Source organism: Phyllostomus discolor, chromosome 11 (assembly GCF_004126475.2).
Source record: "Phyllostomus discolor isolate MPI-MPIP mPhyDis1 chromosome 11, mPhyDis1.pri.v3, whole genome shotgun sequence".
NCBI classification, from domain to species: domain Eukaryota; kingdom Metazoa; phylum Chordata; class Mammalia; order Chiroptera; family Phyllostomidae; genus Phyllostomus; species Phyllostomus discolor.
Genome location: NC_040913.2, coordinates 44437310 through 44459326, shown reverse-complemented (window position 1 = coordinate 44459326; position 22017 = coordinate 44437310). Strand labels below are relative to the sequence as shown.

Below are 22017 nucleotides of genomic sequence, written 5' to 3'. Positions count from 1 at the left end.
AGAGAGAATCTTAAAAACAGCAAGAGAAAAGCAGTTAGTTACCTACAGGGGAGTTCCCATAATACTGTCAGCTGATTTCTTAAAAGAAACTTTGCAGGGTAGAAGGGATTGGCAAGAAATATTGAGAGTCCTGAAAAGCAAGGACCTACAGCTAAGACCCAGCAAAGATATCATTTAGAATCGAAAGGCAGATAAAGAGCTTCCCAGACAAGAAAAAACTAAAGGAGCTCATGGTCACCAAGCCATTATCATATGAAATGTTAAAAGGACTTATTTAAAGAAAAATAAAATAAAAACTATGAATAAAATGGCAATAAATGCATATCTGTCAGCTTAAAAACAAACTAAGCAAACAAGAACAGAGACGGAATGATGTATATAGAGAACATTTTGATGATTGCCAGATGAGAGGGGGGAGGGGGAGAATGGGTGAAGAGAGGAGGGGATTAAGTACAAACAGGTATTTACAGAATAGCCATGGGAATATAAACTACAGTATAGGAAATGAAGTAGCTAAAGAATTTATATTCATGATCCATGGACGTGAACAATGGTGTGGGGATTGCCTGAGGGAGTAGTGGGGTTGCTGGTTGGCAGAGAGCAAAGGCAGAAAAATTGGGATAAATATAATAGCAGAATCAATAAAATAAAAAAAATAAGCTGGCTGTCCAGAAGCATACAGGGAAAGTAAGAACAGCATGCACATTTTCCAAATGTCTGAGGAAAAGAACATGGGGACTTAAGGCGGCAAATTTTAGAATAAAGATAGCTGCTTCAGGGTGAAGGGGCAGATACACAAATTAGGTGGTGGCTTTAAGGGAGGAGGAAAGGAAGACGATTAGTTCAGAAAAGGTATCACGAAGAGGCTGCAATATGTAATAATGACAGTGATGTGACTGACTATTTTTCCATTCTATTTTAGTATTTTGACCTGGAAGAAAAGAAAGCAGGGAATAAACACAATTGACTGTACAGAGGCAGGCAAGCGTAAGCTCAAAAGGATGTGCAAAGAGGACAATAGAAGGGATGGAGGATGAGAAGGACAAACAGAGATAAGGGAGGGGCAAGGGAAGAGCAGTTCTTCCTCTAGAATTTTTTTTTTTAAGATTTTATTTATTTATTTTTTAGAGAGGGAAGGGAGGGAGATAGAGAGAGAAACATCAATGTGCGGTTACTGGGGGTTATGGCCTGCAACCCAGGTATGTACCCTGGCTGGGAATCGAACCTGCGACACTTTGGTTCGCAGCCCATGCTCAATCCACTGAGCTATGCCAGCCAGGGCTCTTCCTGTAGAATTTTTTTAAAGGAAATGACGCAAATGTAGAAGAACAAAAAGAGAAAAAACAATTCTCTAAAAGAAAAAAATGCAACATTTTTATAATGATATATTTTAAGAGCTTTTACAAAATATTTAGATAAATGAACTATATGTAGAATGTGAAAAACTAAAGATTGATTAGTTTGGAATTTAAATAGTAATATATTATGAGGATTTTTCTTCTAAATAGGATTCTTTCCTCAGGAAACTCAAAATTGTTCAGTTGGAAGAGAGTAGCGCTCACACAGCGATCTGCTTGTTTACTCATTCAGGAAGAAGCATGTAACCACATTATCATAATATCTTTACTATATGAAAACATTTCTATATCAGTGCATAAAATAATTCAGTATAACTGGACGGGGCAAGAAAACCACATTATGGTGTAGAGAAAGGGGCATTCTTTTAGACTTTCATGTGCAAGTAGGGAAACATTTAGTTTTAGAAAGTTCAAAAATATGTATGTATATAAAATGTACTCACACAATACAAAAAAAATTGAGAATATTTATAAGCTATGACTGCAGAGAAATACCCCATGTTTATTTTATTCTATTTCAATGACCTAGATGAAGTTTCTTTTTAAGTAGAAAATAACTCACAAGACACTTCCCATATTTGTATTAGAAATTTTTGACATTAGAAGTTTTTGGTAGAATCAGGAAAATCATAGAACATGTACATTGTCAGATGCTGTGGCTTAGAAAATGTTAAGGAGTGGGCACCAGGGTTCATAGTAGCTGCAGATTCAGAGCCTGTCAAGATCTTCTTTTCCTTTCACTGAACTACACTAGAGTCTGTCATTTTATTTTCTACCCATTCTTCAGCCAAGTGCTTGGGATGCTGCTGTTATACATTCCAAAATGAGGACTATACACCATCATGTATGCTGCTATATAACATGATGGTGACGATAGTCCTCATTTTAATTCAGTGGGCACCATTCACTGGGTAGCTAAATGTCATTTGTAGAGTTCCCACTGGCAGCATGTGCATTTTCTAACATCTGCAGTTTGCATTCTATGGTGCATTGGAAGAAAGTATATATCCCACTTCAGTGTAAGACTACTAAGGGCATGGTTGGTCCATTTGGAATCAGAAATAGAAGCCAATTCTTCAATGCTGGGTCCAGGGCTTCACATTGCAAACCCCTACATGTTTGAAAGGAGAACCTGACATCTGCTAAGGAGTTTGGGAGTTTAAAGCACATACCCATTCAACTCTGGCAAAGATACAAAGACTGAAAGTGAAGATAACGGAGAGGAAACCTCCCTAAGTTTTTTAGTTTCAAATAAGAATGGGCCACTGGTCATCTTGCTGTTTCCACTGAACAGAGACCACAAGATAAGGAAGGAAATAAGTTGCTTTTATGCCACCCAGTGGGTACCAAGCTTTTGTACAAGAGAATGGAAACGGTGAACCAGTAAAAGGAAAAGGTGCTGTACAACTTTGTAAGAGCCAGCCTGCCTGAACCTCAGGTTCTTCATCTGGAGAATAGGTCCTGCCAACCTCAGTCAAAACTTGTTGCAGTAGAGTGAGGTTGTATATGTGAACACACTTTGAAAAGCTATTATACAAATGCAAACTGTGATTGCCACATTCCTGGTAAAAATATGAAGAGTGGAGAGGTTTAAGAGAAGCCTCAGGATTTGCAGAGTAAGTCTGGACAAATCCAGATCCGAGTTTCCTGGTGCTGGGGCATCCTGTGCTGTTGCCTCTCTGCCCTTGACTGCAAGTCTTTGCCACTTTCCATGGTTAACCCCCAAGAGCAGGTTCACATTATTTCACACAATGCTCACAGCTCAGGAGTAGGTGCTTATCCTGGTTTCTCAGGTAAGAAATTGAGACCTAGAGATGTCAAGTGACTTGCCCAGGGCACAGCATGTACCTGGCAGAGTCAGAGTTCCTAGCCCACATTCTCTTTCCTTGCAGCCGCCTGTGGTGTACGCTGGACATGGTGCTGCCAACACTGTCCTCACAAGAGCAGAGGGCCTGGAAGCTGTCCCTTTCCTGTACTTGATGATTGCTAGAAATATTATTGGCAAAAACCCATTGCCTATTTTCTGATTCTGCATCATAGCCCCTAATTTGGTCTTTACAGTAGCAGAGTGAGAGCTAGCAAAAAGAAAATAGTGTATATGTGGCTTTTATTTATTAAAATATTTGGACTGCAGAAATACAACTCTTTACTCTGGGAAGAAAAAGAGAAGCCCTAATAAAATTAACTATGGGAGTCTTCATCGCATCATTTGTTATTTGTTCTGCCATTGATTAATTTGATCATCAAATGCATCCTCATTAGTAACTGTCCTTTCTAAAAATAATGAAGCCAGCAGACAAATTGATGTGGGAGCCAGGGGTAGAAATAATGGCATTGCCCTGCACAACATTAAAGTCTTTTGGCTTCTTTCTTTTGCTCTTTACCCCTGGATTCTGCAATGGGAAATACAGCATCTTCTGTAGACTTAACAGCCATACACAGGACAAAGGAACTCTGCTTCTCCCAACATCATAGCTGCAGTTGTTGGATGACCTTTGCATGACCCTCCTCTTCACTACCTCTTTTGGAAATTGCCTCCTGACTTGTAGGCCATATCACACCAAGAGTGCCAGATTTATAGTGAAATGGATCTTTTCTTAAGTGCTATAAATCAAAACAGGCTTTTGTTGCAGACACATACTAGCCTTTCAGTCTGTTGGACCACTGTCGTCTCTCCCTCCAGGCACAGATGCTAAAATGAATCCTTGTGGCCTGGCCTTGACTTCATTTCTGTATAATCTGCCAGTGCAAAGCAGCAGCCCCATCCACACTGCAGCCCGGAACCCGGGTGTAAGCTGCTGCCTGTATACAGCAGGTGTCACGCTCGCAGCCAGACTGTGTAATTCTCCATCTCTCAAATTGGGCTGCAGTTGGGAGGGAATTGTGCTCCCAGGCTTTCTCCATGCAGCTGGTTAGGGGAGGAAACATGAGGATTAGAAAAACCAGGCAATTGTCTTCTCATCAGAAATGAAAGCTGTGAAGAGAAAGCAAGGAGAAATGTGGTAGAGGGTAAAAGAATACAATGTGGAAACAATCTGAAAGGACAAGAACAATTCTGAGGAAAAAATCCTCTTTAAAAGAATAAACACAGAGGAAGAAATACATAGGTGGGAGTTGCAGTTTTTCTGGGTCCAGGTTTGTCATTTTAATTTTTGTTTCATTTTCCTTTTTTTAAAAGATTTTATTATTTTTAGAGAGGGAAGGGAGGGAGAAAGAGGGAGAGAGAGAAATGTCAATGTGCGGTTGCTGGGGGCCGTGGCCTGCAACCCAGGCATGTGCCCTGACTGGGAATCGAACCTGCGACACTTATGGTTCGCAGCCCATGCTCAGTCCACTGAGCTACGCCAGCCAGGGCTTATTTTCCTTTTTATAAAAGAATATATACTCGATGCAGAAAACTTGGAAACATAAGATAAGCATATAAAAGGAAACAAATCATTCCTAGTGTCACTACCCAGATAAAATATTGTTAACATTTACATATATCCTTTCAGTCTTTTTCTCTGTGTACTCAAACATATAGGGGTAATCATTTTTAAATATTGACCAATGGAATAGCCAAGCTTAGTCAGGTAAAGTTTCTGGAACTGTAGCCAAAGTGTGGATTTGGAATTCAGTTCCAGCGTGTTGTTAGAAGGTTTGTTAAAGACATGTTTTCTCCTCTGTTTAACAAAGTATCCTGAATGACTAGTCATCAAGGGAAACTTAAACAAAGTTAGTGCCCAATCTGGTCCTCACTTAACAGACCACGCATTTCACTCAGCTGATTATTGGGAAGCCCCTACCTCATGAAGTTCTTTGCTTGATGCAACTTCCTCAGTTTGGTAATCACCTCTCCAAGTTTTCCTGGTTTCTCTTTCATCTCTGTGTGTCTCTGTGCCTCCTTCTCCTTCTCCCTGCATCTCTTCCCCTCTCTCCCGAGATGGTGCTCGCTCGCGCTCTCTCTCTCTCTCTCTCTCTCTCTCTCTCTCTCACACACACACACACACACACATAAACCCCACTTAATAAATAGCCTCAACAGCTTTATTTATTGGAGGTGCTAGAGATTATAGAAAAAGAGGCATTATACTTAAACTCTGGTTGTACAATAGGTTTCCAAGGAAAGGGCGTTACAAGTAATGCTTATATGTGAAGGACGAGCAGAGTGATTTTTCAAAGCTTTATTATCCCTTTTGTCTTCTTTCTTTTGTTCTCTTAATTTATTCCACTGTGGCCCCATGCATACACATTCCATTTTTCATGTCTTCCACCACCAGCACCACCCTAATTAATTTTAAGCTGGGTATTACTCAGGTATTCCAGTCAGAGGGGTTTCAGTGGCAAGCACAGGGACTCTCATTCACGGTGTTGGAGATGCATATTTTCACCAGGATTTATATTTTATCCTGAGTAAGTCATTTTGGTTATTTAAGCAGAGTGGTGCTCTGCAGTTTTGTCTCTCACTAATTCTCTGTGCACCTTGTCTTCTTTTTCTTCTGGGTTTGTATTTCTTCCCTCATGGTTTCTATTTCTCATTTTCAGTGCTACTCGATTTATTTCATGAAGGTTTTGACCTAATTGTAAAATCCATAAAAAAGCTATCATGCTGAGTTTCTCTTTACAAATATAGTCCCCCCATCCAGTAATCCTCCTATTTATCATTTGGGGAAAAGAAAAAAATGGGGGATCCTGATGTAGTTTCTCCACTCTACGTCTGATATGTGAGCTCAGAGTGATCTCAGAGACTCTCCACATCATTTAAGGAGCTCTCCCAGGTCTAGTCTTTCCCTCATGGGTGCTTGGGACTTAGCTGATTAGGCTGGTCTCTCTGCCCCACTGGTGGTTGACTTGCTTGATTTTAAGCCCACAGTTTGCTGGTCATTTCTCATGTGAAACGCATTGCTTTGGCTACATGGACTACTCACAATAAGAAAGCATGAAAGAATGCAATGATAATGGAAATTCTGTATTAGATAGCAAATTTGGACTGGATTTGGGCTCAATTTCACCACTTTTGTTACAGCACAATGACTGCAATATACAGAATGTTAAAACTAGGAGGAGCATTAGCAGGCCCTACATTACCACACTTACTTCCTAGTTGTAATCAAACAGTGAGGTTAAGTCACTGAGCTAAGACCCCTGCCCTTCTAGTCTCATCTGGCTGCCCAGGGCTTCTGATTCCTGGCCCTCAAGTTCATACTCTGCCTCCTCGTAGGTGTTTCCATTCTGGGAATTCTTTCCTTTTACATTTATTTATATCTGTCTCCTACCTCCCTGAAAAATATGAGTTGAGACAAAAGGGCTATGGTTTTCCCTTGACATGTTAAATAGTGCTCATTTCTTTTGTCTTCTTATGTTAGAGTTGAAACTAATTCTGACACCTAAGACCAGCCTTTTATGGCTTACTTAGTACTTTATATTCAACAACTATCTGAGTAAATGAATGAAGAAGGAAAGAACAAGTAGTTAAATCACCTCACACGTTTTATTCTCAGTGACGGAAAAGTCCAAACCAACTTACCTGATTCTTAGTCTTTGCTGCTTTTCTTACTTAGGCCTAAATAATAATAATCTCATCTCACTGACTGAGCAGAAATAGCTTTCAGATGAGGCTTTGTTGAAATTAAAGGATTGATGAGGTCTGCCTCCCTTTAAAGGTCACATGCTCTCTCCTGGTGATGAACATCCTCTAGAGCTTACTAGTCACTGGCCTTACTCAGGGCAGTTGGTGCGGCCCCAGGACTCTGAAAGAAGGACTTCAACTGCAGGAAATAAGCCATCGTGTTTTCACTCTTGCTGAATGGGTGTATGTGTGCTCGCCAATGTTTCTGTTCAGATAACGTCTGTCTACTATCCAGGTAGATGCTTTGAGAGCCTTAATGATGTTTTTATTTGTACTGTGCTTCCCCAAGGAACGAAGGCATAGAAAGGGTAGGTGAGGAGTCTCCAAACCAGACAGTACAGTGCTTATAATTTCTTCCTAATTGTTTTTCCTAATGTCAAAAGTGGGACTGTTTCACAAATTGAGGTATGAAGGACAATGGGGAGCTGCCAACCACACTCTAGTGGAAGACCCTAGATGTCAGGGAATAAGGACATTTTTCTAAGCAGCTCTGCCATTCCCTTCCTCTTGCTCTTCCTGCAGATGTTTGCAGTTAATGATGCATTTCCATAGAACTCAGCCCCAGCAAGCTTCATCAGCAGAGCATATATGGAAAAACAGTACTTATCAAATATACCTAGAACAGTTATAAAGAGTAATCATATACTGGACCTTAAAGCAGGTCTCAACAAATTTCAAAGAAGTGTTTTCATATTTTCTTATCACAGCAAAACTTTTAGAAATCAGTGTCACAAATGATAACTAAAACAATCCTATATATTTGAAAATTTAAAAACATACATCTGGACCCACAGGCCTGCAAATAAATCAGAATTATAATTTTAAAATATTTAGAAATAATTGATAATCAAAATACAACATATCAAAACTTGTAGGGTTCAAATAAAAGAGAACCTAGAGGAAAAAATTAAAACTTTAAATGTCTACTTCAGGAGAAGAGAATATTGGAGTAAGCATCCAATACTTATTTCAAAAGAATAAACACAAAGAAGGAAGGACATAAAGATGAGGGTAGAAATTACTTAAATAGCAAACAGCCATACAATAGACAAGATCAACAAAGCCAAATGTTTATTTGAAAAGACTAATAAAATTAAAAATCTTTTTCAACAGTGATCACAAAAAAGAAAGGTATAATAAACAATATTAGAAATGAAAATGGGATATGATTACAGATGTGACAGAGATTAAAAAGATATGAGAATATCAAGAATAGCTCTATGACAAATTTTTTAACTTAGGTGATATAGACACATTCCTATAGAAAAAAAATACCATATCAAAATTAAATCAGGAAGAAATTAAAAGCCTAAATGAACTCATTTAAAAAAGCTGAATTAGTTTCTTAAAATCTTGCACCAATATAACTGACTCAAAATGGCTTTGCAGAGGGGTTCAACCAAACATGCAAGGAAGATTAAGCCAATCTTTTACAAGGTCATTCAGAGAATAGAAAAGAAGGAAACATGTCCCAACTCACTCATAAGGCCAGTATACTTAATACCAAAACAGGACAAAGACAGTGGAAAAAGGAAGGGGTTTGGGGGAATTACAGGACACTTTCACTTATGAAGGTAGATTTAAAATTACTTTTTTAAAAGTTAATTTATTCTGGTATTGTGTAAACCACCAAAATGGATTTATCCCAGGAATGCAAGGTTGGTTCAATATTACAAAAGTCTATTAATATAATGATCCTATTAACATGTTAAACCAGATTAATACAATTATTTTATTGGCTACAGAATATCTGTTCATGACTTAGAACTAAAACAACCAAAGGAAAATTAGTCTTTTGACAACTTGGAATAAAAGAGAACTTATACTGTTTGTCCTGATCTGTGTGACTCAATTGGTTGGGACTCATTCTGCAAAGCTAAAGGTCACTGGTTCAACTCCCAGTCAGGGTACATGCCTGGGTTGTTGGTTTGGTCCCCAGTCGGGAGGTGTACAGGAGGCAACCAATCAATGTTTCTTTTTCATGTCAATGTTTCTCTCCCTCTCATTCTCCCTCCCTTCCACTCTCTTTAAAAATAAATAATAAAATCTTTTTTAAAAAGAGAGAGAGAACCTTTCCTGTTAAAGGTTATCCATAGTGAACTCAGTGGCAAAACAATTATTTTTTTAACCCTCACAGAGTAATCCTTATATAATCCTTTTAATTCTTATACAACTATTTGGACTAGAATGTAACTGCTTTATATCATTTGTTTTGTATCATGATTTACATTTTCAGATTGTCATCTGGAAACAAAAAATTTAAAAGATTGCTGCACAAAGTGTACTAGCAGATACTAAAATTGTGGTTACCCTATTTTTTCCTTTTGAAAAATTAAAGTCAACACCAACCTTGGTATTATTCCCTGTTTAACTAGCCATATATCATGGATGATGATCTTATCTATGACATCATTGTTAGGAGCTGGCCTTTCAGCTGACTTTGGCAAAACCCATGACTGAAATTTTCATTAAAAGGATGTGGATAGACTTCCACATATAAATTTAAAATGCATGCAGTTGCTGATCATGTGTGGGGGACTGGCTACGGTTGGAGGAGCACTTCATCACAGGGTAAATTGATGTGGACATTAAGCGTGAAGCTACAGCTCTAATTTCTCTTAGTTTTTATACCTAGAGAACCTTTGCTTTCTTTTCTTTTCTGTTATCATTCATGACCATGCTGACACCATTTATTGTAAAAGGCCTGAGTAATTCAACTCACTTCTTAATGCCTTGTATATTTAATGTTTCTGAAGTAGAGAAGATTAGTTTAAAATGGTAATTTTCTATCGGCACTTTGAAATCTATGCAAGCTGAGTGGTACTGTATTTTATTTTACCAAAAAGATCTCAGCCCCAAATATTAAGAATATTTGCAACAGCACTATTTGTTGAAGTCTTCTGTTACTGCTGCTGCTGCTGTTTTTCACCCCCCAGCTTAAAAATAGTCTGCAATTCAGAGACAGGGCAGAAGGGTGTAGCTCCACAGGAAGTACCTGCAGGTGAGTAAAGTCATGCAACGAAGCTGCTTCTGTCTGCTGGGGCCCACATCTATCTATCCAGAGCTTAGAGCAGTGAACCAGTGAAACTTGGAATCTCTAAGGGGTTCTGATTACTTTTGAGACTCGGAATGTGGGGTTCCAGACCACCCTAAGTGTATTAAAGCAACTTGGAAACTTTGGGGCAACGAGCAGATGTGGCCTGCCATACATTTCTCCTGTGATAGATGTGCCCATTTCTTTGCAGAGCTTGTTCTACCCTGCCCTTAGATGTCAGAGTCTCCTAGTCACAAACATGTTAACTTATGTTAACAAAGAAAAACTGGGAATATTGTAATCATTGAATTAGCCTCTCTAGTGTTCTACAGTTAATTAGGACTCAACAGTATAGGTGATAAAGGCCTTCTAGACCCACAGAAAATTTTCCATCTGTAGACATCTGTGGATGATGTAGAGGCAAAACTTTTAGCTATATTTTCTCTTTTTGTTTATCTGCAGAATATGTTTGATCGTTAGAACTTTCTTGCCATGGCCAGTGTGGCTCAGTGGAGTGAGCACCAGCCTGCAAACCAAAAGGTCGCCATTTCAATTTCAGTCAGGGCTCATGCCTGGGTTGTGTGTACTCCAGGTACACCGTTGGAGGCATACCGATAAATGTTTCTCTCCCTCTTTTTCCCATCCTTCCCGTCTCTCTGAAAATAAAATAAAAGTTAAAGAAAAGAACTTTCTCATCATTAGGATTCAACTAAAACTTCTCAAGACCCCAACACATTCTTATTCTATAACCATAAGTCAAAAGCTGCTTTCCTAAAACTGCAATCAAGGAAGGCAGTCAGTGATGATGGTAATGTCTGCTGTGGGTTATAAACCCTGCAAAGATAGAACAAATCTCTGTTGGCCTTTGGGCAACAGTACAAGACCCAGCTGTTCAATCAGGTTCTTGTTTGAAGTAAATGGGCCAACCTGGCTAGAAAGCATGTTAATATTTTAAATTTCTACATTACCAGCTGACATGTGCCCAGAGGCTGGGGTGATGACTACCTCATATAATTGCAAAAAAGAAAGTGATAAGAATAAATAAATCCAAGCAAATTGGATTATCATTTGTACTAGAATTGCCAACAACAGTAATAGGGAGAATATCGCTGACATATATTCCTACTTCAGCAAGGCATTTGACACCTTCTCTTGTGAATTGCATGAATGGTGTTAATTCTAGCTGGCTGGCCCTGTGCTTTGAAAAGTGGCAGAATGAGGGCAACCATCACGGCTAGGGTGGGGCTCAATGACAGGCCCTTTTCTTGCTGAATATTAATCTTCTACAAGTGAAAAGTCATTTGACCTTGCTGGGTCTTAATCTCTCCATTTTTGTCAAGAGGATAATGACAGAAGTTCCCTTTAACTTGGTACCCTTTGCCATCCAAAACCTCACATACTTAATTGATGTCCTTTAGTGTCATAGTATCCCACTGGTGAGTATTGTTAATGTGAAGAAAGTGAAAAGAACAAAACAAAACAGGATGCTGAAATGATTCTCCAAATTACACAATTTTAAAAGAAATCATCTACAGAAGAGAAAATGGGTTTTAGAGCCTTCCAAACCACAAACCACTTTTGCATCTTCTTTTTCTGTTTTAAGTCATTCAAGAAAGTGATATGTTGATGTGCAAATGATAAATTATTCTCGAGAGAGACAGTTGTGAGGGAAAAGAGGAGACCAGAGGAGTAAGGTGGCTTTTTCAAAGTTGCACAGCAAGCCATTCTAACCTTTGAAATAATGACTTGTGGTGGTGGTGGTGGTGGTGGTGGTAGTGGTGGTTTTGCCAATTCTTGGCTATATTTCTTTGTGTAATAATGTTGCCTTACTGGGATATAGTGTAACATGACAATAACTCCACAGAATTATAGGAATGCTAAAAAGTATCTGTCTTCTACAAGTCCCTCCCAGAGGAATATTCAAGTAAAAGAAATGGTCACTAAAGCAGTGTCTGTTGAAAGAGTTCCCCTCTCTTCAGCTCACTAGGCCAAGGTCACCTTTTTCCTGTCCTGCTCAGACCCTGGGCTGCCTGCCAGTGGTGTGCCTACTGGAATTTGACATTCAGAGAGAATCCTTTTGTAAATATCCACCTCCTCTAAATAACAAAATTATTTGCAGTAATAATCATGAAATGGAAATAATAATATTAATAATAGTCAAGAAAGAAATTCAGGCAGTGAAATTTTTCTTATATTGAATTTCACATATAATTATGCCTGTAAAAAGAAGGGGGGGGGCAAGTCAAAGAACACGGATAGAGGACTCACGGCACAAACAGTGAGATGGGGATTGACTGTGAGAGTGGGGGGGCGGGGCAGGAGAGAGCATTGGAAAAAGGCGGGACAACTATAACTGAACAACAATAACTAACTAACTAAATAAATAAATAAATAGTACAATAAAAGGGAAAAAATCAAACTATTCAAAATTTTTAATGCACCTAACATTTTGAACTTTGATCCTTTGATCATAGTATATAACACAGTATATAAATAATTGTCCAACAAATGAGTGAATTTTAATAAATCCAATATAAAAAGTCCAATTTAGACAGCTGTGTACTAAGTGTACCACTGATGTATTTTCTTGATTTGTTCTTTCATTTTAAAGCAAACTATTAACAATATTAAATTTTTTAAATATTAAAATTTAGTATTTTACATATAAACTAAAATTTGCACTTACTAACCCAAAATAATACAACTCATGGTTCTCACATTGAACTGTTCTACATTTTAAACGTAAAAATTCTCTAAAAGGTTTTGTGGAATGAATTGAAGTAGCTCAAGCTCTTGTTCTTACTCTTTGCAATAACTGCAATTGTTGTTTATTACAAATCTACTGTAGAAATATATGAATATATGTAAAGGTTGTACCTGCAGCAAGTTCAGATGATTCTAATCCAGAAAATCCCTGTGTTGGGGGGTGGAGAGGGGGGTTGGGTGTGGGAGTCGGCACCCACCTTGAGATTTCAGACCCTTGAAAACACTTCCCTCTGCTTTTTCCCCAGTCTCCCTGAGCTGCTTCAGGCTCCCAGGGTACTGATAGGCATGACCCCAGAGGGCAAGCCCTGTCAGGCCTGCACTTGGGCTGTCAGCTCTGGCTGACATTTGGATCTTAACAGCCGGTCAGGGAACAGGGCCAAGCTCTAGGCGTCTCTAGGCTGTAAATGAAGCCTGATCCCATCATGAGCAAGAGATTGCCTTTCTGCCTAGCAATGAGAATGGCATTTAAAATTCAATATCAGAAAAGATATTGACGAGATTAAGGGCCTGAAGAAATTGATTTATGAGGAAAGGCCTGAGGAATTAAATATGTATAGCCTGGTGTAATAGGATATTAGGCTCCGAGCACAGTTTCATTTCTGTGATCCAGTGTTCCCTGTATCACTCATCTGAATGGTGGAGCACTGGAGTGCTCTGTCTCCCAGAGGCAGTCCTCTGCCAGGGGTCACAGTGCCGGAGGCAGAGAGGTGGGTACCAGGACCAATAAACTGGCCACAGCTCAGTTACCCTCGTATCTCACCCTAAGCTGAAGTGCAGTTTCATCCCCAGGTGGAAGCAAATGACATTTTAAACTAGAATAGATCTTGAGTAGTCATACCGCCTCCTGTGACAAGAAAATTTAAGCTAGTTCAGTTCCATCTTTTTTCCCAAGGAGAAAAGTGAACCTTGTACTTTCCATGTGGTAAATGACTGCCTTTCCCCTGAGCCAAGTTTCTCTCCTTTGTCAGGAACACCATTAAATGTGTTTGCCTTTAGGCAAAGCCTTGCCCTTAAGTTACAGTAATATGCACTCAATTTTTTACACCTCAGATTCTCCCTGGCAATTGGGGATGGGTTCAGGATTGACATCTCCACAGAGAGCTGATGGTAAAACAGTCCATCCAGACACAGTCACATCCACCATGGCCTTTGGCAGAAACTTCTCTTTAGATGTCCCGGGGCCTCATTTCCTCAGGTAATATTCTACTGGCCTTAAATGCATAGCCTACTGAGCAGGGCATCTGACTTATAGCAAAGCTGTAGAGATGGAGTGACATTTATTGAAACTGAATTAACCAAAAACATTAAATTAATGACACTCCATGGGTTCACATGTTTCTAGACTTTTATGCACTAATATTCAGTGGTTCATTTCTAACAAGTAGAACTTCTGATTCAAAATGGATCGCCTGTGCCCATTTTCCTCATGCCTAAACTGATCCCCAAAACTTTCCTAAGGAAACTACACTGGTTATAGTCATTCTTAGAATACTTTGTGCTACTTAAATTAATTGTGATGTGGATATTCACATTCTCATGAACCAGCATCTAGAGCATGGGCTACTTAGTGTTTGTTTCCTTGGTATCCTCCATATTACCTGGCCCAGCACTGTGTACATAGTGTTGACTGAAGGAATGAATGAATAATTGATTAAATGAATTGATGAATGAATGCATATCAACAGATTCATTTTTTAAAAAGATTTATTGATTTTTAGACAAAGGAGAAGGGAGGGAGAAAGAGAGGGAGAGAAACATCAGTGTGTGGTTGCCTCTCACATGCCTCCTACTGGGCACCTGGCCCACAACCCAGGCATGTGCCCTGACTGGGAATTGAACTGGAGACCCTTTGGTTCACAGGCCAGTACTCAATCCACTGAACCACACCAGCCAGGGCATCAACAGATTCTTTTCAAAGAACTGAACATAGAGCCAAGCATTGGGGAAACCCTGAAGTAAGAGGAAGATGGAAGAGAAAAAATATGCATGCATGTATGCATGCACATGTGTCTGTGTATGAAGGTGCCAGTCACTATCAGTATATATCTACCTGGTAGCATGAGTTCACCTTACCTGCCACCAACCTAAATTTAGAAAATGTACTCCTCTACCACCATGCATGACACAAAATCAGTGTTCTATTTAGAGGTCTTCTCTATTTTATGCCAACCACCACCTCCATTCTCCCAGCTACCCACCAGCCCTGCCAAAGATTCCTGAGTTAACACAATTTTGTGAATGTCAGTTTATAATGAGATGCTGCTGGTGTATTTCATATTTGCACTGTAGTCTGTAGTTTTCATGGGATATAACTTTATATAATCTCTTGGTTATATAAAAACTTCACCTTGGTAACAAAATTGTAAAATTTAAGAAAAAAAAGGCAAGGGGGCTGTTACAGTTTTTAAATCCACCAGGCCACTCACAGACATATACACAAAAGCATGCTCAGCTCTTCAAGGAAATGGTGAGCACTTAGGTAGAAGTCATTTCCAGGAGGATTTTAAGATTGGCACATCCTGATTTCCATTTCAAATTGACAGTGCAGCATGGTTGCTAAGGGAGAAGTCGTAGCCTGGTGCAAGAAAATTGACTTGTGTGTGTGGTAGGTCTCTCCCAGACAGTGTGGCCTTGGGTACATGACTTAACCTCTATGTGCATATGACTCACTCATCTGTAAAAATGGAAATGTGACCTAACTTATTCTGGGGCCCCAAATAACATTTGTACTGCTCTTTGAATTTGTCAGAGTGAAAGACCCATTACACATTGAAGTCTACATCCCCGAAGAGCATTACAAATGATCCTATTAAATCAGTGGCCTGGAAATATCAAGATGCATCAGGTGCAGCACTTGTTTACCTGTTATTGTCCAGCACAGTGTTTGCACTTTATTAGCATATGGATAATTGTCTAATTGGAACACACTCAATTGTGACCACCAAAAAATGTAATAGTACATCTGTTTAATGCCACAATCTCTAATGTTAAATTAAAATTATGCTGCAGTCAACCAATCCAACTGAGAGACTTTTCTGATTAAGTTCTAGCCACCTGTGAACTTCTGTAATTGAGGTACTTTGGCACTTAAAAATTCAAACTAGAAAGAATATTATAGAGGCACATAAATTTCAAGTGAAAGGGGACCAGAGAGACTGATTTAAATTATCTAGTTTTGGATTACCACATTGTCTTTATAGGACATCTAGTCAAAGAAGAGTTTTAAATCACTCCTACTTTGGATACATAAATATTAGATTCATGAGTTTATGCTTTATAAACACATGGAAGCATCAATTGTGAAGAATGCAGAAAACAGTCTAAAGGTGTTGATTTAATTTTTCTCCAGTGGTGGTTTTGTTATTATTTCTTTTTGGTAGAACATGGGAAAAAATTACCTAATTATAAATTCATTAACTGGATTTCCTTAGCCTTTTAAGAAATATTCCCCATTAGATTAAGAAAGACAAAGACCTGCCAGAATAATGAATCAAAATGTCTTAAATGCTACTTTTCTCTGAAATTTTCCTATGTGCATATGGCTAGAACAATAAATTACCCAGTGGTAGATCCTCAGGTAGTTTTTGTTTTTGTGGTTGTTTTGGTTGTTGTCTGTGTGTGTCTTTTATTTTGTTTTGTTTTTGAGAGATCATGGTTTAATCCTAAAGAAGCCTGAGATACCAGAACAAGTATTCATTTATTCATTCATTTATTCATTCATTTATTTATCAGCTACTGTGTGTTAGAGATAACCCAATAATTGATCCTTACCACTGGTGGATGTAGTGTAGTTGGGGAGATATCTATGAAATGAATATACCATATTAAGTACTTAGGGAGTATAGAAGTTAGAGCAACTAACTTGGCTTGGATGAATGGAAGAGGTCTTTCCTGAGGAAGAACCCAAGTGTACTTACTGCATATAGTTATGCAGGTTCTGTCCTGGAGAAGGGCACTAGGCCAAATGGGTGAGTGGGAATAAAATCAAATCCAACTCTTCTACCTAACCATGTGCTCTAGTGAGAGATTGTGTCTCCCTAGAGGATGGGCTTCTTTTCTATAGTATAAAGTCATGGCATGGGTTGCTGTTAGTTCAAATGCATTCTTTTTCTTTTTTTAAAGGTCAAGAAAGTTTATTAGGCCACTATCTCTATCAATACATAAGAAGAGGCTGTTATCACTTGCTTTTGTCCAAAGGTTTAAGAATATTTGATAATTTAATACACTGGATAAAGTTCAGTTAAAAAAAGTATAAAATGAACAAAAGTTCCTGCATATCATAATAAATGGCATAAAGTGGCATGCTGGAAATTTTGACTCACCTTTTTAATTGTATAGTTAGGATAAATAAATTCACATACTACTAAAATTAGCTATTATATTTCTTTATATTATAAAGAAGGGGTTTTGTTATTTTTTGATAGAAAACATTTTTAATTTTATTTTTTAACTTTTTTTACTGATCTTCAAGTACAGTTGTCTCTACTTCCCCCCATCCCATCCCCCCACCCCAGCCATCCCCACTTCCCACCCTTGATCCTACCCCCTTTGGTTTTCTCCATGTGTCCTTTGTAGTTGTTCCTGAAACCCTTCCCCCTTGTCCCCCCATTATACCCTCCCATCTCCCCTCTGGTTACTGTCAGTTTGTTCTTAATTTTGTTGTCTCTGGTTATATTTTACTTGCTTGCCTGTTCAAATGTAAGTTGAAATCCAAACCACTGACCTTCTTGTCCTTTCCCAGAAAAAACAGGTCCTTTCATAACTCTAACAAGCTCACTACCCAGCATTATGCCTGGAAGATTCCTATTTATTTTTAATGTCAAATGCATCTAAAAATGAATAAGAATCTTCCAGGCATAATGCTGGGTAGTGAGCTTGTTAGAGTTATGAAAGGACCTGTTATTTCTGGGGAAGGACAAGAAAGCCAGTGGTTTGGATTTTATCCAGTAGAGGTTGGGGAACCAACAGTCTTTTAAGCATGGGAGTGCTTTAATTCTTAGATGGTCAATTCTCTCAGGAGTATTGAGTAAATGACAGGGAACAAGCAGATCCAGAGGGGAAGAGGTGGCCACCTTACCATGACAGCCAAGATGGATGGAGAGAAGGCAGAGAGGCTGTGAGGGCAATGAAAGAGCAGGGTTTGACTTCAAAGTTTTAATTCTAGATACCATACAGTAATAGATTTCGGCTCAGGGGGAAGGTGAGGGGATGGTAATAATAGTCACCGTTTGAGATAGTATCTAGTAGGTAGTAGGAATGAGGTAGAGACTATTGAGTCAGCTTTGTAAAGCACAAGTGGATGAGATATGTAGTTGAAGCCATGGGTATGAATAGACTCACCTGAAGAGACCATGGTATCAAGGAAAAAAAGAATCTGGAGATGAAACAAGCATTGATGACCTTAGTGAGAACAACTTGAGTAGGGTACTAGGGGTGGAAGTCACACTGTAAAGGAATGAGGATTAAATAAGCATTAAAGGAAACAAGTTTTCATCCAAGCTGCACCTTAGAATTGTCTGTGAATGTTTTTGTTCTTTACTTTGTTAATTTTAAAAATTAATTTATTTTCCAATTACAGATAACATACAGTATTATATTAGTTTCAGGTGTACAGCATAGCATAGACATTTTTATATCTTACAAAGTAATCACCCTGATAAATCTAGTACCCATGTGATACTATACATAGTTATTACAATATTATTGACTATATTCCCCATGTTGTTCTTTACATCCCCATGACTGTTCTGTAACTACTAATTTGTGTTTCTCAATTCCTTCATGTTTTTCAACTCTTGCCCCATTCCCCTTCCCATCAATTTGTTCTTTGTATCTGTGCATTTCTGTTTTGTTTGTTTATTTTGGGTTTTAGGTTCCACATATAAGTGAAATCATATGTGAAGTTTTTTAAAAGCATAGTTGCCTGGATTGCACTCCTAGATATTCTGAATTAATTGCTCATCTATGAGGCCCAGGAATCAGCATTTTTAAAAGTCCTCCAGCTTTAAAAACCACTACCCTTGACTTACTATTTTAAAAAGTATAAATGAACTTCAGTAGCTAGCAAGCATATAATGAGGTGCTTAAAAATCACAGGGAGTCAGAGAAGTAGAAAACTTCTGAAGGATGAAGACGCTTTATGTTATCAGACAGATGGATAGTACTAAGTGTTGGTGTGGATATGGGGCACAGTAACTCTTCCACACTGCTGCTGGATGGGTAGACTGGCACAGCCATTCCATAAAGGAGCTTCCGCTACTTAACTCCTTAAGCCTGCCCTATGGACCAGCAGTTCCACTGATGGAAACATGCCAGGGAGATTCTCCCATAGGTCCATTAGGGAACCTGTCCCACCATGTTCCTTTGTAGCCTTGTATAGGGGAGAGATAATTGAAGATAATCTGGGTGGCCTTCATGGGGAGAGTACATCAGGTATAATTGAGTGGGTGCCTTCCATAGATTATTATGGATCATCAGAAGCAATAGATTGGATATACAGGGTTGGGCAAAAGTAGGTTTACAGTTGTTTGTATGGAAAATAATACATAATAAATAATAATATGAGAATAAGCTCTGTGTTTCATGTACTCACAACTGTAAACCTACTTTTTTCCCACCCCATATGCATATTAACCTGAACAGACCTTAAAAATAGAATGCTTAGTAAATTAGAAATATGACAATATTGCTTACATAAAAATGCATACTCACCAAATAACAATATATATTTTGGAAAAACACATTCAAATAAAAAAGATAGAAACCATTGAAAGTAATTGCCTACATGTAAGAAGAAAAGGAAGTGGGAATGACAGAGAAGAAATTGTATTTAAAAAGCTTGATACCAATCCCATCCTGGCTGGTGTGGCTTAATAGATGGAGCACCAGCCTATAAACCAGAAGGTCACCGGTTTGATTCCCAGTCAGAGCACATGCCTGGGTTGTGGGCCAGGTGTGAGAGTCAACCAACTGATGTTTTTCTCTCACATTGATGTTTCTCTCCCTTTCTCCTTTCCTTCCCCTCTCTCTGAAAATAAATAAATTAAAATATAAAAATAAATAAATAAATAGAAAGCGTGATACTAAGGAAGAATGAGGTAGGATGGAAGCTTCAAAATGGGAAGTGACATCGAGAAAAAGAGGTGTGTATGTGTGTGTGTGTGTTTAATTCTTTAAAAATTTTAATTTTTAACTATGGTACAGTTTGTTTGTATAACATAAAATTGACCATCTTAGCCATTTAAGTATGGTCCAGTAGTGTTACGTACATTCACACTGGTTTTTTAATGATATTATTTACTATATTTCTATGCTGTACATTGCATCCCTGTGACTTTGTGTGTGTTTTAATAGAAGGGAAAAGAGTTATAAATGTGTAGATGAAATGGCAGACTCTAATGGAGTTCTCACTTTCCCTCTTATTTATTCACAACATTGGTAATAAAGCTGAGAGTTATATCCAAGTAGTATTCCTTTCTTTGTCCTTTCCCCAACGTTAATCAAGTTCTTCTGATTTTTTTCTCATAACTAAAGCAGTGAATGCTCCTTAGAGACATACCAGAAAATTACAAGCAAATCTAACAGAAATATCCTTAAACCTTCTTACCCAGAAGTAGTATCCAGATATTTTTCTATGCCCTGAGATATTTGTGCAGCTTCATTTTTAATGGCAGCATTGTGTTCCATTGTACAGATATACCATCATTAATGCAGCCAAGCCCCTTCTGCTGGACACTGCTTGCTCTAAATGTTGCTGGCTCAGGGAACAAGCATAAGCTACCTACCTTTGAAGCTACCTACCCTTCATTTGGCTCATTTTTAAAGGTGGTTTAAAGATTGGATTTAAAATTGTCTAATGATGTAAAAATTGACTTGGCATAATCAAAGTCAGAACACCAGATCCCCTCAGAACTGTTCTGGGCATGAATGAGAATGAAGGAACAGGGTCATTCCCCACTGTTTATAAACTGTCATTATAGGTACTTGTCACAGTGCCAAAGTACAATATGAGCTCCCTGGGTTCCGTACCTTAATCAATGGATGCACAATTACATCACATAAAGTGTTTGGGGAGCCGGTGTGGGGAATGTGTATTGCCTCACATGCAATTATGATATGGGCAGCTGGTGAAATGGAAGGCTCTGAGTTTTTAGAAAATTGCAAGGAAATCACTGTTCATGCTAGAGGACCGAAGTACATTCTTTAGTTTATATCCAGTGCCAGAGTAGGGAACAGAGCAAGCCAGCCCACGGGAAAGCACAATGTGCTTTTCGTAGTACTTACAACCCCCCAACATGCACAAAAACTAGTGGCTTTGAAGATTTAACTTAATCCTTCCAGTTGGTGAGTTTAAGCATCAGAAATCCAGTGCCACTGTGTATTCAGGACTTGGTGGTTAAGAACTGGCCAGACAGCTCTGCAGCCAGCTTGTCAAAGCACCAAAGATTTTGGAGTGGAAAAAAAAGGCCCCAAAGAAGCAGGAAAGCACCATTTTCATATCATTAGTGTAGCATCTGTTATGTACAATAGCAAAAGAAATGTGCTTTTATCTTTTTAAACCAGTCCTTTGTTGTCAAGAAGCTTTGAATAGACATCAGTCTTTCCAGGGCCTGTTTTGAAGCTCTTGAATGTTCTCCAGCCACTGTGTGTATTAACATACAACCATGTTCCAGAGAATTAGTGCTGGGCAGCCCTGTGCTTTTGGCAGGCAAGGTAAGCCTCCACATGAGTTACAGTTGAGAGGGCAAGGAAAGCTCAAGGTTCACAAAAATCCCTCAGTGGCCCTGCTTAAAATAGCAGTGTAGGCAGTAGCTTAGTGTTTTGACAGCTTATATCAGCAGTTTTCTCAGCTGATATATTGATTGCAGTTTGGACTTCAGTTGTACTGATCTAATAAAACATCACTGTCATAACAGTGAACATGAAAGGATCTTCCGTGGTCCCAGCCACCTGGAGAAGCAGCTTTACTGTCATGTGTACAGTGAAGTAACCTTGGACAAGATGACCATTAATATATTTTTATGTTTTAATTTGTTCTACCAATATATTGTTTATTAACCCTATTCTACATATTTGCACAAATATGCATTTGTTAAAAGGAATAAGATGGTGCCTTCACAAATTCCACAGCAGACTTGTTTCATAGTGTGGCAGTGTCACAGACAGCCAAACGGTGTGTCGTGAACTGCAGCCCTGGGCACACTAAGTTGAGGGGAAGGGGAACATTTGAAAGTTAACTGAAGTATGTAGAA

General features: G+C 38.7%; 1 protein-coding gene across 1 annotated transcript in view; it reads left to right on the top strand.

The window, feature by feature from the left end:
* ENOX1 (ecto-NOX disulfide-thiol exchanger 1) overlaps positions 1–22017 on the top strand; it is a 282243-nt gene that overhangs the window by 179496 nt on the left and 80730 nt on the right. The window lies entirely within an intron of this gene.